A 14,522-nucleotide genomic window follows, 5' to 3' on the forward strand; every position below is an offset into this window, starting at 1 on the left:
AATAATAATAATAATAATGATAATAATAATAATAATAATAATAATAATAATAATAATAATATGAAGAAGAAGAAGAAGAAAAGAAGAAAAGAAACATAAGACAACAAAAAACAAGAACCACAACAATAACTAGAAAAACAAGAAGAACAAAGGCAAACCAAACAGAAAGATGAAAAGCAAGAACAATAATAAGAAAAAAAAAACAAGGAAAACAAAAACACGAATAACGAGACAAGAACAAGAAAACCTGGAAAAAAAACTACATTATCTAAATTCCCAAATCAAGCATCACTTATTCCAACAAATTTACAAGACACGAGAAAATAAAAGAAACCTTACCACTTCGAGAACAGGTAACACTTTTCTTCATCTACCTGAGAACGAGGTGATCCGGAAATACACTCCATAATCACCGGTTTCTTTCTCCCTCGATGATCCGGATAAGCGAAAATGATAGTGTGAGAGAGTAATGATAGTGAGATAGTGATAGTACCCCCACATCATGTCAGCAAATTAGTGAACACAATAATGAAAACTTGGGAGGTGATGGTGATGATGGTGATGAAGAGAAGAATGGTGATGCTGGAAGATTGTAGGAGGGGAGAATAGTGACGAAGATGATAGTGAGGGATGTGTGGTGATGGGAGAAAGAAGGTGGAGATGAGAATGGTGACGGGAGGCAGCTGGTAAGTGAAAATGGTGATGATTCTTAGTGGAAATGGATAAAGATGATGGGAGTGATAGGAGGACAGAGTAGTGATGTGGAAGAAGGTAACAATAGAAGAATAATAAAAATGTGGAAGAAAAGGAGACAGAAAAGCAACAGTGAAGTGGAAGAAGAGGAGGCAGGAAGGTAATAGTGATGTGGAGGAAGGTAAAGGAAGGTAATAATAGTAAAAGTAATAATAACGAGGGAGGTAGGTAAGGCAAGGTAAGGCTCCGGTCACGCCCCTGCACAGGTTAATTGCCCTGGCTACACCTTGGCGCCGCTCATTAGTACACTGCTGATTGACACACCTGCCCACCTACCTCTTCAGCCTCACACCTGGCGCGCTGAGGTGAGATGAGGCTGGGCTCCGCTACTCGGTTCACCTCAATTGCTCTGTCTTGGGTGAGCCGTTTACCCGTCCAGGCTTAATCATATAATTACAGTGAACGGAATACGGTGTGAGTTTTTTCTTCTTTTTTCTTCGTTCTTTTTGCCTGACCCGGATGTGAACAGTTAATTAAGTGTCGTGTAGGTTCACTTTTATATTTCGGAACTTAACAGGAGAAAATTACCATTTATTACTTCTCCAGTCCTTAAGAATTAGGAGAATCAGATCACTATGAGAAAAATACATTCTTCTTTATCCTTTTATGCTGTTTTTTTTTTAATTGATTCACTCTATGATAAATAATCTTAAAAGGAGCGGTATAAGACAATTGTTTTTTTTTTTTTATTCCTTCTTGCTGCTTTTTTATTATTTTTTCAGTCCTTGAGAATTACTTAAAAACATCAAATTTAGAGTTTTCAATGGTTTTCAAGATTTTTTTACCATCCATTTCAAATACAATAGTTTTTTTTTTTTTTTTTTTTCCCATACTTATTCATGAAGTAATTAGGCTCACGCACATACATACATATACAGAACCTACTCACACATCGCTAGGGAAACTTAACACCGCCCAATTCATCTTAACAGCGCTCCACTCCAATGACTTAATTACCCGCGCGCCAGACAAACACGCAGTAATCAACACAGCCTTCACAGTTACGTCCCTTCAGTCCCTTCACCTTTCCATTCTCATACATGAAAAAAAAGGAAACAAAAAAAAAAAAGGCACCTTGAGAACTCTACACTTAACTGAGCAACTTCATCTCCTCCACCCTCCAATAATAACAGCTTTGCAATTCTGCCCTCAACTAAGTGGCATTCAACTCCTTTATCCACTCGACTCCACCTCCACCCGAGCCACACACGCCCCTCCTCACTCCTCCTCGCCTGACTAAACTATACTCTGTCTGTACTCAGATATTTAAGTCACACAAGACATTATTCACTCCATAACGGCTGTCTAAGTTAACAAGACCTATTTTCAAAGCCATCTAAGCCACTATTCGCTTCTCCCCTTTTATCTAAGCCACTGTTAAGTCAGTCATTCTTTCTCACCTGTCCATTACATTACCTTCTGTCTAAGCCACATGGGCCACACTTCCTATTCCTCTCCCACGCCAGAGAAGGTCGTTAGCCAAGCCACGAAGCCACAATCGCTACTTCTTGCCAGTCTAATCCAACAAATCATCCATCTAAAGGCACTCAAGCCCACTCAGCCCACACTCAGTCACACTCAAGCCACACTCAAGCTCCTCCCCGCCAGACTAAGCCACCCGCCCCCTCCTCCCCCTCTCTCCCACGCCGGGCGACACTCCCCTTTACTTTAATCAACCTAAAAGACGAAACGGATAAACACGATAATTAAGGGGAAATAAAAAGGAGTACAGGGGGCGAGAAATGAGTTTATGAAAATATAATCCTTGCATCAACATTATTCCCGGCAGTTAGGCGGGGCGCTTGGGCTAATTGCACGTGTAATTAGTTGTTAATCAGGCGAATTTGCTGCTTTTAGAAAATTGCAATTAAAGGATATGTAGTCAGATCATTTTTTTTTTTCGTCCAGTCTTTTAAAATAGATTTTTAATTAATATCTAATATTCTCCCCGGGATTAGTTAACATTATCGTTAAACATAGAGGGAGTGAAAGCGAGCGTGAGGTGATAAGTAGTGACGGAATAGTGTACATTTGACTGTATTATGCCCCTGTGTGTGTGTGTGTGTGTGTGTGTGTGTGTGTGTGTGTGTGTGTGTGTGTGTGTGTGTGTGTGTGTGTGTGTGTGTGTGTGTGTGTGTGTGTGTGTGTGTGTGTGTGTGTGTGTGTGTGTGTGTGTGTGTGTGTGTCGCGTCCTTCGCCATCAGCGCTACCTACAAATCAAAGTAATCACCAACTGAGCAGCGGCGTCCATCGAGAGCAGGCCTTCAGGTAACCAGTCATTACCTGGCCGCACGTGCCTCCCACCACCTGCTGAGGAACAAAGGCACGGCCCTCCTCACACCACCTAGCACACCTCAAACTATTTTTTTTCTCTCTCTCCTGTCTCGCTCTTTTCCTCCTGCCTCTTCATCCTCCCTCCTCTTCCTCCTCCTCCTCCTCCAAAGTTCTTGTCTGTATTCGTCGAGGTCAACAGTCCCTTAATGAGCGGTAATTGCTATTTAAATGAGATAAGAATAGCTAACGAGCTGTAATGAATTTGATGCGGGCATGGAAGATAGTACTGATGGAGGTGGGTGCTGGTGATAGGATCAAGAGATACCATCAGCTGGAGGTACGGTTGTCTGGAGAGAGAGAGAGAGAGGGCGGATAGAGAGGGGCAGAGGAGAGAGGGAGAGAGAGAGAGCACCCGCATCTTCCTCTCTCTGTCTCTTTCTATTTCTCTCCTTCTCCCTATTACCAGTATTGTTTCTTTTTGAGTTTAAAGGTAAAAAAAAAAAAAAAATTAAACAGGATTTCCTAGTCAGTGAGATTAGGAGCGAAGCGTCTTTACCTGGCTAATGGGCAACCCGGCGAGGCCAAAAACAGGTGTGGTTATGCCGTTTTACGTATCAGAAAATAAAGAAATTGAAACCCGAGTAATTTGAGCGTGGTGATAGTGTGGCGAAGAAAAAAAGAAATAGGAGGAAGAGCTGAATATGAAACTGTATAAAAGCGATGCGCGAATAAAAGAGAAAGAGAATAGAGAAGAAGATTCCACGTGTAAAAGCAACACCTGGAATGCAAATCAGACAACGAAGTGAATACGTACGTAGAAAAAAAATAATAATAGGAAGTTAAAACTGGTATTTTGAATTTGGATATAAAAAGAAAATCTGAAATAATCTTAAGCACAACATTAAATTTTTGCTTTCTCTCTCTCTCTCTCTCTCTCTCTCTCTCTCTCTCTCTCTCTCTCTCTCTCTCTCTCTCTCTCTCTCTCTCTCTCTCTCTCTCTCTCTCTCTCGTCCGCCCAAGCAGTGATACAACATCGCGACTGTTTTATTTCGCTCGCTGTCTGGGATTAAGGACAGACCACCTAGTTTGAACCATAAGAGTTTGTGTGGTCCGTGTAATTACATTCTCTCTCTCTCTCTCTCTCTCTCTCTCTCTCTCTCTCTCTCTCTCTCTCTCTCTCTCTCTCTCTCTCTCTTTCATCATACAGAACAGCACAGGGTAGCTACACACACACACACATTCTCTCTCTCTCTCTCTCTCTCTCTCTCTCTCTCTCTCTCTCTCTCTCTCTCTCTCTCTCTCTCTCTCTCTCTCTCTCTCTCATCATACAGAACAGCACAGGGTAGCTACACACACACACACATTCTCTCTCTCTCTCTCTCTCTCTCTCTCTCTCTCTCTCTCTCTCTCTCTCTCTCTCTCTCTCTCTCTCTCTCTCTCTCTCTCTCTCTCTCTCTCTCTCTCTCTCTCTCTCTCTCTCTCAGCACCAAGTGGCGTACAATAGCTCCCCTCAGTCACCAATATATATTCATGGCCCTATATAAATGCAACAATTTATTTATGATTATAGCGCAGATGATTTCCAGCTCCGGCACATTTATATATATTGAGGTGATTTGCTGCTTTCATATTTACTTATTTCATAGACGAGCCTGATTTAGAAAAGTGGAGTATACATTATTAATTACTTTATTTTTACCTATCTACCTGTGCTGTAATTGTCCTTCTCTCTCCCTACAGGTAATGCAGTGGTGCGGTGTGTCTGTGTGATGAGGTGCGGTAACAGGTGCAGTGAGGGGAGGCAAGGTGTGGTAAGTCTACAGTGTATAATTTCGTATCCAATTTACTGTCCTATATTTCTTTTCCTAGCATGCGTGATACCTGCACTCCGGTAATGTGTTTTCTCAGTCTTCTCTCCGGCAGGGGGACGTAAGGGTGGCCCAGGTTTTCATTTTCGTCACTGCAGCGCGTCGTACATTCATAATTATTTTTCTTACTAGGGTTGTAAAAGGGAATTACTTCATTAATACCTTTAGTAAGTCAATGATGAGTGCCTTTATCCACCGCCTCGCAAGATTGAAGGTAATGGGAGATGCATTCACAAGACTCACCCCGCTGTATTCATCTGTTTAATTTATTATGATTTACTCACATCATTACTTTCAAGCAGCGTAAAGCAACGTCCAAAAAAAAAGTGAGAGAGAGAAAGAGAGAGAGGAAAGAAAAAAAACAGTGTTGTCTGGATGGACTCTGAAACCTCAGTAGAATTAGTGTCTATTGTGTCCCATCCCTCCCTTGCTTCCTTGAATGCTTCCCCTCCCTCCCTCCGTCCCTCACTCCCTCACCCCTCCTCTTCCCTCCCTAACTTGTCCTTCCTCCCAAATGATGTCCTTCTACTCCGCCATCCTCTTCTCCCTCAATTCTGTGTCCTCCTCTTCTCCCACACTACCTCTCTCTCTCTCTCTTCCACGTCGAAAAGTAGCTTAACATCATGAGGAGCAAAATAAAGGCAAGTTTTTTTCTTTTTTTTAGTTCTCTCGATCGTGTTTCAGTTCAAATTTGCAGTTTTGGGGTTATAGTTCATGTAAGAAGAGAAAAAAATTACTAGGAACTTTCTCTCTCTCTCTCTCTCTCTCTCTCTCTCTCTCTCTCTCTCTCTCTCTCTCTCTCTCTCTCTCTCTCTCTCTCTCTCTCTCTCACGTAATGCAGTTTATCATAAATATTAGCGAATGGATTAACAGATACTGTCGTTATAGAATTCCTGGTATATGTTTTCACCTTCTCTCTCTCTCTCTCTCTCTCTCTCTCTCTCTCTCTCTCTCTCTCTCTCTCTCTCTCTCTCTCTCTCTCTCTCTCTCTCTCTCTCTCTGTACAGCTTCCTTCAAGTGGATTCTTTTGAGCTCCATTCGTCTCTATTTCCTTGTTTCCACGACACACGAGCGACCCTGGTCCTCCTCTCAGCCTCCCCAATTTCACTGTCTCCTCAGATGCGATCTAATGCCCCTTCAACCCAGCCTTCACAAACTCCATTTTTCCCAACAATTTCCCTCGTGCCACCAACAGACTGTCCCTCCCCCTCCTTTTCCCTCCCTTCCCTTACTCCCTCCTCCCCTGTATATCAGACTCTCTCTCTCTCTCTCTCTCTCTCTCTCTCTCTCTCTCTCTCTCTCTCTCTCTCTCTCTCTCTCTCTCTCTCTCTCTCTCTCTCTCTCTCTCTCTCATTTATCATCTTATTTCTAGGTTTCTCTGCTCCGTCGTTCACTCATTTGTCTGTTCACATCCGTTTCCTGTTTTTTCCATTTGTTTTGTAAAAGATTCACGATGTTTTCCTCCCATTTTCCCCTCGCGTAGTAGTAGTAGTAGTAGTAGTAGTAGTAGTAGTAGTAGTAGTAGTAGTAGTAGTAGTAGTAGTAGTAGTTGTTGTATCTCCATTGGTAATTTATTCTTTATTCTCTCTCTCTCTCTCTCTCTCTCTCTCTCTCTCTCTCTCTCTCTCTCTCTCTCTCTCTCTCTCTCTCTCTCTCTCTCTCTCTCACCAGGTGTTGTTTACATTATATAATTTACGTCTTGCTTCACCTGGTCTTTCTTATCTGTTATTCTATTGCCTATTATTTACTCTCTCTCTCTCTCTCTCTCTCTCTCTCTCTCTCTCTCTCTCTCTCTCTCTCTCTCTCTCTCTCTCTCTGCCTTGCGTCCCTTTCCTTATTGGCTTTCTCTCTCTCTCTCTCTCTCTCTCTCTCTCTCTCTCTCTCTCTCTCTCTCTCTCTCTCTCTCTCTCTCTCTCTCTCTCTCTCTCTCTCTCTCTGTCCCTCAATCGGAAGCTAATAAGGCTCACTCAGCACTGGGACCATCCAACTTCTGCGGCCCTCCACCTCCCCAGCTGCTCTCTCTCTCTCTCTCTCTCTCTCTCTCTCTCTCTCTCTCTCTCTCTCTCTCTCTCTCTCTCTCTCTCTCTCTCTCTCTCTCTCTCTCTCTCTGCAGCTGTCTTCCTCTCGCTCCACCTCTGCCTCACTCTGTCTGTCAAAATGTCTCGGCCGACGGGTATTTTTCACCGCGTCCATCAAACGTCGTGAAGGTGGTGCCGCTCCCGTCCTGATTGTTACGGGGCGCACTACACAAGGGGGAGGAGCCGAGGTGACGTGAGGAGGTATTACATATGAGATTAGGCGACTGGGAGGCCGTGAGAGGCGCCGGGAGAGGGTTCGAGGGCGAGTACCACCAAACACCACCTTGTCCATTGTCTGAGGTTTCTGTGTCTTCACGTGTTCATGTGTTGAATATGTACTCAGGTGTGAACGCAGGTAGGCAGGTGAGAGAGTAAGGATGTGAGAGGGGCTTTGGGTATAGAAAGGTGAATAAAGGTGAATTCGTGAGTTAGCTGAAAGGGATGGAGGTTTCTGAAAGGATCTGAAAGGGGTCTGAAAGGTGTACGGGTGTGTGTATAGAGGCTGAAGGTCATGGGAGGGAATGTGTCAAGCCGCGCCTGTTATTTCGTTGGGTGTGGAAGGGTTGAGGATGGAAGGTACGAAGGGTTATACCTGAAAAGGGGTACAGAAGGGGGGGTCTTGGGTAAATAAGAGAGTTCACGCGTATTTGAGGGAACCTATAGAGAACTGGGGGTGTTGGGTTGCGAGTCGGGAAGGATGAGTGTGGAAGAGTGGAGGTGCGTGGGTTTGTGGGTGGAAAAAAGTACGTGATGGAGAAAAATAAGGGAGTTTATGGATATCTAAGCCTACCTATAGAAGAACTGAGGTCTTAGGTTGTAAGGTAGGATGGATGAGGGTGTAAAAGGGAAGAGAACGGAAGGTACAGGGGTTTGTGGGTAGAAAAGAGTACGTGGTGGGGATAAATAAGGAAGTTTTTGGATATATACTCGTAAGCGTATCTATTGAGTGAGGTCTTGGATTCCGAGTCGGGAGGGATACGAGTGTGAAAGAATAGCGGGTCGAAGGTACAGGGGCTTGTGGGCAGAAAAGGGTGCGTGAAGGGGAAAAATAATGGAGTTCATGGCTATTTAAGGGCACCTATAGAGGCTTGGGGGTCTTGGGCTGCGGCTGGGGATGGATGAGTCTCGCCTGTTAAGTCAGTGGGTGTGTGCAACGCGGCCAGAACGGTCAGGAGGGGGAAGGGGGCGTACGCGTGCCAGAGCTCCGCCACAGTTAATTAAGATAGTCAGTGCCGGGTGCCAGCTGCCCAAACCCATTTCACGGAGATCCTGTCTGGCACACAATTTCTCGGGTTATGATGATTTACGGGAGTAATTTGCACCCGGGTCTCCTTTTTCCCTCCGTTTACAGCTGTGCCTCGTTAGTTCCCCGGGGGATTTCCATGTTTGGACGCCGTTTATCATGCTGCCTTCCACTGGGTTATGTTAGCAAAGCAGGTTATGTTAGGTTAGTCCAGGTTAGGTTAGGCTGGAGCACTGAAGGACCTCATCAGCTGAGAGAGAGAGAGAGAGAGAGAGAGAGAGAGAGAGAGAGAGAGAGAGAGAGAGAGAGAGAGAGAGAGAGAGAGAGAGAGAGAGAGAGATGTCTACAGTAATATTACAAGTCAGACACCTCCTTCCATCACAATGCCTTGGCTACGTGGCTTTGTTAGGGCTGTCAGGTACCAATTATGGCTTGAATATCTCAGCTTGGGAAAGAGAGACTCGTTGTTTTGTGATACTTGTGTTGTCTGGAAGCTTTATGTTCCCACCAGTAGAAGAAGTAGTAGTGGTGGTGGTGGTGGTAGTAGTAGTAGTAGTAGTAGTAGTAGTAGTAGTAGTAGTAGTAGTAGTAGTAGTAGTAGTAGTAGTAGTGGTAGTAGTAGTAGTAGTAGATGTTGTTGTTGTTGTTGTTGTTGTTGTAGGTCATGTGTTATCCTAAACTGTGAGGGCAATGTAATAGTAGTAGTAGTAGTAGTAGTAGTAGTAGTAGTAGTAGTAGTAGTAGTAGTAGTCATGCATTCTACTATAGATTACGAAAACAGTCTTTATTATGAGGAAAGGAAGAAGTTGTAAAGTTTCTGCCATAGACTCAAGAGCGAAAGAAGTGAACAAAAATGATAGTTGTGGTAGTAGTAGTAGTAGAAGTGGTGGTCGTAGTGGTGGTGATGGTGGTGGTGGTCCTGATAAATATCCCGTCACCCACACGCGGTTCGTTTTCTCTCAAATTCTAGTGGAGTGAGAAGTCAACGGGCGCCTTTCTCTCCCCCTGCTTCCCTACCCATCATCACCTCGCCTGCCTTTGTACGCCCAACCTCACATTACTCCCGCAGTCCTGCCCACTTCCTTTATCCTCCACAACGCACGTCAAAGTCCTTATTCAGTTCTCCTCTTCCTCTTCTTCCTCTTCTTCGTCCTCTTCCTCCGCCACCACTCTCCACTCTCATCCTTCCCCTTGGAATTTTGCAGATTATAAAATTTTCATCACCATCACCCGGACTGGCGAGAGGAGGAGGAGGAGGAGGAGGAGGAGGAGGAGGAGGAGGAGGAGGAGGAGGAGGAGGAGGAGGAGGAGGAGGAGAGGATATTGCAATACTCCGCGTCAACCTTTCCCGTCATTGTCGGTTTTCTTCTTCTTCGTCTTGGAAAGTGTTGCGGCTTTTGTTTTGCTTCGTTTTTTTTTTCCTCTCTCTCTCTTCTTCCCGATGCGTAACGCGCTTTGTAAAGGAAGACAACGGACGGCGGGGCTTTAATGCGGGAAATATCAGTCTTTTTACACGTAGGCTTGAATAATTTTCACTTTTTGAGGCGTACTTTTCCTCATTTACTTCCGAAATTAATCACATTTTTCACCCATCGACGCTCTCTCTCTCTCTCTCTCTCTCTCTCTCTCTCTCTCTCTCTCTCTCTCTCTCTCTCTCTCTCTCTCTCTCTCTCTCTCTCTCTCTCTCTCTTAAATATCTCATCTTCTGAACATCGTTTGGGGTTTCGTTTTCTTTGTCTTCCTCCTCCTCTTCCTCTTCATCCTCCACGTCTTCCTTGTCTTCTTTCCTCGCCGTCTCTTTTTATCTTTCCCGAATCTGGACTCGTTGCAGAGTCTCATTAGGAAAAATAATGGAGAATGAGGAAGATGGTATTTCATCCAACTGATCACCCGTCTCATTAGCCTTCCATTCCACTGTCCTCGCGTCTCATTACTCCTCCAGCTAAACCGAGCACTCCTCCTCCTCCTCCTCCTCCTCCTCGTACAGACGGCCTTTCTCTGTTTCTCTGTTTCTCTCAAGCCGCGTCTCAACAGAATTTTCACTGTTACCATCACCACTAATACTCACCACCATTACTAGGTCTTAGGGCAGATTAGGTTAAGTTGGGTTAGGTTATATTAGATTAGGTTTGGTTAGGTTAGCTTGGGTTAAGTTAGGTTAAGCTATTTTGAGTTACGTTTTGTTAAGTTTGGTTAGGTTGGGTTAGGTTAGGATAGGATAAGCGACGACAAAGGATACCTCAAACCCGAGATCCTTAACTTCTCCTTCACCCTTCCTTTCTCCTTCATCCCTCCAATAACTTCCCTCCTTCCTCTGTTCTTCCTTCACTGACCTTTCCCTCACTCCCTTGAACTCCGATTCCTCCTCCTCCTAGTCCTATCTACCCATTCCCCTCTGACCTCCTATTTCTCGGGTTCCAGATGACCCAGCTCAAGTTGACTCTATCTCCTCTAACCAGCCTGTGACCTTCCCTGACCCAACCTGACCTCGTGACCTCGCCTGTATACACTAAGATCACTTTTTTCGTCTACTTGTATTGTTTTTGTTTTCTATTTTGTTGTGAAATAGAAAATAATAATTGTTTTAGTTAATGTAAAATCTCTCTCTCTCTCTCTCTCTCTCTCTCTCTCTCTCTCTCTCTCTCTCTCTCTCTCTCTCTCTCTCTCTCTCTCTCTCTCATTCTTTCCCATTATATCCATCTTCCTCATTAAATATTTTTCTCCCCCATTTTTTTCTCCTTCTCTCTTCTCGTCTTTCACTTACTTCTGTCCGTGTTTTTTCCCTTCCTCTTTTCATGCTCGACCTCATTTCCGTCTTTCCTCCCCTCCGGCTCTCTATTAATTTTTCCTCTTTTCCGTATATCTCTGCATCTCTCTCTCTCTCTCTCTCTCTCTCTCTCTCTCTCTCTCTCTCTCTCTCTCTCTCTCTCTCTCTCTCTCTCTCTCTCTCTCTCTCTCTCTCTCTCTCATTTCTTCCGTATCCGTGATCAATCATCCTCTGTGTCTCTTTTTGCCCATTGTTTCCTTTTATTCCTTTGTCCACTAGTCCTCCTCCTCCTCCTCCTCCTCCTCCTCCTCCTGCTCTTCGTTCTCCTCCTTCCGACCTATTCCAGTCCCTCCTTCCTTTCTCTTTTAAGACAAACCTCACTTACGTCTTCCTTTATTCTCTCTCTCTCTCTCTCTCTCTCTCTCTCTCTCTCTCTCTCTCTCTCTCTCTCTCTCTCTGGAGCCTAATAAGCCCCACACAGGATCGACGCAATCCAACTTGTGCAGCGAAGCAACATCAGCCACACACAAACTTGTAATTGCCTACCAAACGCGTCAAATGTGATGGTGATTACCCCTCACTGCCAGTTATTGGGTGCTTCGCGACGCCCCACCGATCCCCCGCCACCACCACAACCACCCACAACCACCCACAACTACCCAAGCCATTTCTAACTATCTCCATCATGAACATTTCTCTCTCAAAGCCAAAAAGAAAAAAATAGTTGTTATAAGGAGTGTTTGTTAGTTGGTGTGTGTGTGTGTGTGTGTGTGTGTGTGTGTGTGTGTGTGTGTGTGTGTGTGTGTGTGTGTGTGTGTGTGTGCTTAAGGCGGGGAAACTGTGCGACAAGAGAGAAAGGATTGATGGTGGTGGTGGTGGTGGTGGTGGCGTTGGTGGGGGTGGTGGTAGTGGTGATAGTAGTTGTTATTTATAGTTGTGTTGATGAGGAGTCAAGACATTGCATTTATTATATATCCTGTCGTGTGTGTGTGTGTGTGTGTGTGTGTGTGTGTGTGTGTGTGTGCGTGTGCGTGTTTGCGCCTGCTTCAGTAATTAATGGTTATCGAAAACAAATCAGTTGGCCTAACAAAAACCTACAGTTGGTGACAGGAGTAAACAACCTCTTTCTGATTAATCCCCCAGCCTTTAATGACTCCCAAACAAACAGATAAACAAACACTCAAATCATAACATACCTTTGCTGCTCCCCATCCTCCCCACCATCTTTATTTCCTCCCCTGCAATCACCCTCTGTCACCTTGCACTACCTCACAGTCAACATCTCCCGCCACCTGTGAGGGAAGGAGAGAGGGAGAGGCGAGGTAAGTGCATCTGTAATATGAGCCTCCACTCCCCTACCACTCCTGTTACTTCTATACGCACACTCCTGGTCTCCCCTTCACTCTACACTGCCACTAAGACATCCAGCATTTTTCTACTCTGTATTGACAACGCCTGGTGGGAATTTATCAAACGTCGGCTCGCGCTGGAATTTTAATTAAGTTTCCCTCCTACGGTGTAAGGTAACCGGAGAGGGACAGCCCGTGCAGTTCATAACAACCCCACACGTCCCTGCTCGCCACGAAACCGCCCCTGCGTCGTCTTGGGATGAGGGTGATAATTGTCCACGCGTCGAGGCTTTGATATGATGCTAAAGACGAGGTCATTCCGTCTGTGTTGGAGGGAGAAGGCGGATCTCCTCTATAATTGGTGACGGACGCCGAGGAGGGGAGCGCACCAGGAGGAGGAGGAGGAGGAGGAGGAGGAGGAGGAGGAGGAGGAGGAGGAGGAGGAGGAGGAGGAGGAGGAGGCCAGTTATTAAGTCTTCTCGCACACTTTTATGCGCATTATTTCAAGATGCATGAAACACCACCATAACCTCAGCCTCTCCTCGTCTTCACGCCGGGCAAAAATGCAACTTCCTTTAATAGAGACGGAAGATATTTTACGAGAATCAATGGAAACCTACTTTACGGTATTTGCATATTCATTGAACAACATGGAGAAGTTTATTCTGAAAAGGCGCGCGCGTGTCTGGGGAAGAGATACTACGCGGTGAATCACGTTATATTTACCTGATGGAGGTGAGAGCGCAGGATAAATGAGCGGCGCCGCACAGGTGAGATCTTACACACCGCAAACTGAGACAAAACAGTGCCAACTCACAAGACGTAAACGTTATTTTACATCCAATAACGCTCGGGACTTTCGACTGTAAGAGATTCGTCGGTGGCGGTAGCAAGTGCGAGGCAAGAGGGGAGGAAGCGAGGGTTGCGTTAAGGGTGGCGCTGCGGGGTAGGACTATGGGAGTATGGGTCTTACAGGCGTGGTGGGTTGGCGCGCTGATCGTCTCCAAGATGTATTGCCCTGCGGCGTTCCTTGTCAGCCGCTTCGCCTCCAGGAGAGATTGGTTATTTAACTTGTTATATTGAGTTGGTGGGTAAAAAATATTTATTAGTTTAATTACTTATGAACTTTCCCCGCACGCGACTGTCTTTTGTTGTAATTTATTGTACGTGGGGAATTATTTACGTGTATTTTTTCACTCCCAGATAATGTGTATGGGAGGATGTGCGAAAAATTCAGTCACTAATTAAGTTTTCAATGACTATACAATTTTCTTACGTCCATAATTTTATAGTTGTCATAAAACGAGCAGCATTGTTATGGTGCAATCTATTCTCTCATCTTAATGGAAGTTAAATTGGGTCCCCCTCCCGCAAAATATGTACATTAAATACTAATTAATTTACTACAGTGGACATGACTATCATATTATAATTGCTCTATCAGTAATGGTAAATGTGTATGTGTGTGTGTGTGTGTGTGTGTGTGTGTGTGTGTGTGTGTGTGTGTGTGTGTGTGTGTGTGTGTGTGTGTTATTCGTCACAGTCAAGGGTACTGTTTATCAAAGTACACACACACTCACACACACACACACACACACACACACACACACACACACACACACACACACACACACACACTGGTAATCCTCGCCTTGAGTCCTTTAGTTCAAAAAGTCCTTGAATGGAGCTTTGAGTCATGGCGTTTAGACTCCAGATCCGAATGTGCGTCAGGTGAACAAAGACTGAGGAGCAACAATGAAGGAAAGCAGCTTGGTGGCCTCACACACACACACACACACACACACACACACACACACACACACACACACTAAGCATCCGTGTTACTCGTTGTGGCTTATAAGGTGACAAGTGACCGGCGTCTCTCCCTTAACGAACCTCAGCGGACAGGATGGAGGGCGGCAGCTCGTGTTACTTGTCCGTAATAACCGACGGTGTCCTGGGCGGCGCGGTGCCCGAGGTGGCGGACGGTGTGGAGGGGGGCAAAGAGGAGGCGGTGGGCAGCCAGGGTGACGGGAAGCTGAGACGCGGGAGGAAAGAAAGTGCCGTGAAGAGAGAGAGAGAGAGAGAGAGAGAGAGAGAGAGAGAGAGAGAGAGAGTTTAAAAATGAATTAAATGTTACTACTAACCAAACTACTACTACTACTACTACTACTACTACTACTACTACTA

The 14,522-nt window shown here is 45.1% G+C and overlaps 1 long non-coding RNA gene across 2 annotated transcripts in view; it reads left to right on the forward strand.

Annotated features, from left to right (window-relative positions):
• Positions 1-14,522, forward strand: part of LOC135090607 (uncharacterized) — a 91,301-nt gene that overhangs the window by 64,669 nt on the left and 12,110 nt on the right. The window contains exon 2 of one of the 2 annotated variants that reach the window (XR_010262059.1): positions 4,768-5,704. The exons of the other annotated variant lie outside the window; for it this stretch is intronic. This is a non-coding gene — a long non-coding RNA (uncharacterized LOC135090607). Of the gene's footprint in view, positions 1-4,767; positions 5,705-14,522 lie in introns of those variants that run through there. 2 annotated transcript variants of the gene reach the window in all.

Source organism: Scylla paramamosain, chromosome 35 (assembly GCF_035594125.1).
Source record: "Scylla paramamosain isolate STU-SP2022 chromosome 35, ASM3559412v1, whole genome shotgun sequence".
Classification (NCBI taxonomy): domain Eukaryota; kingdom Metazoa; phylum Arthropoda; class Malacostraca; order Decapoda; family Portunidae; genus Scylla; species Scylla paramamosain.